Below are 1,398 nucleotides of genomic sequence, written 5' to 3'. Positions count from 1 at the left end.
GTTTTGGGCAGACACATGTCTGGCAGACACATCAGTGTGGATGACGGATCACCACCTCAAGCTGAACCTCGGCAAGACGGAGCTGCTCTTCCTCCCGGGGAAGGACCGCCCGTTCCATGATCTCGCCATCACGGTTGACAACTCCATTGTGTCCTCCTCCCAGAGTGCTAAGAGATTTGGCGTGACCCTGGACAACACCCTGTCGTTCTCCACTAACATCAAGGCGGTGACCCGATCCTGTAGGTTCATGCTCTTCAACATTCGCAGAGTACGACCCTGCCTCACACAGGAAGCGGCGCAGGTCCTAATCCAGGCACTTGTCATCTCCCGTCTGGATTACTCCAACTCGCTGTTGGTGGGGCTCCCTGCCTGTGCCATCAAACCCCTACAACTCATCCAGAACGCTGCAGCCCGTCTGGTGTTCAACCTTCCTAAGTTCTCTCACGTCACCCCGCTCCTCCGCACACTCCACTGGCTTCCAGTTGAAGCTCGCATCTGCTACAAGACCATGGTGCTTGCCTACGGAGCTGTGAGGGGAACGGCACCTCCGTACCGTCAGGCTCTGATCAGTCCCTACACCCAAAGAAGGGCACTGCGTTCATCCACCTCTGGCCTGCTCGCCTCCCTACCTCTGCGGAAGCAGTTTCCGCTCAGCCCAGTCAAAACTGTTCTCTGCTCTGGCATCCCAATGGTGGAACAAGCTCCCTCACGACGCCAGGACAGCGGAGTCAATCACCACCTTCCGGAGACACCTGAAACCCCACCTCTTTAAGGAATACCTGGGATAGGATTAAGTAATCCTTCTAACCCCCCCACCCTCCCCCCCAAAAAGATATAGATGTACTATTGTAAAGTGGTTGTTCCACTGGATATCATAAGGTGAACGCACCAATTTGTAAGTCGTTCTGGATAAGAGCGTCTGCTAAATGACGTAAATGTAAAATGTAAACATACATGTTCATGAAACGTGTCTAGAACATTAATATCTTACGTTCTAAGAACATGGCAACCATGTTCAGTGGATGTTGATGGAATATTCTCTTAACCCTCAGAAAACTGGACATGAATGTTCATTAAACATGTCTATAACAACATGGTAACCACATTCTGGGTGAGTTCTATTTGACATTAAGGGAATGATCTCTTGGAAACATTCCTTGCACGGGAACATTCCTATGAAAACGTTAGTTAAGGACCTAATGAGACTCTTAAGGGAACATTCTCCAGTGTTTGTTGTTAGCTGGGCATGCAGTAACTGTGTCCATCTAGACACACTGGACAGAGAAATTGATCCTGGTAGATGAGTTCCTCTGCCTGTGCCATTTCAGAGAGTACAGGAGAAACAGCCAGAGAGAGAGAGAGAGAAACAGCAAGAGAGAGAGAGAGAGAGAACCGTAT

Source organism: Salmo trutta, chromosome 21 (assembly GCF_901001165.1).
Source record: "Salmo trutta chromosome 21, fSalTru1.1, whole genome shotgun sequence".
NCBI classification, from domain to species: Eukaryota; Metazoa; Chordata; class Actinopteri; order Salmoniformes; family Salmonidae; genus Salmo; species Salmo trutta.
The sequence above is the reverse complement of the archived record's forward strand: the minus strand, read 5'-3'. Positions refer to the sequence as shown.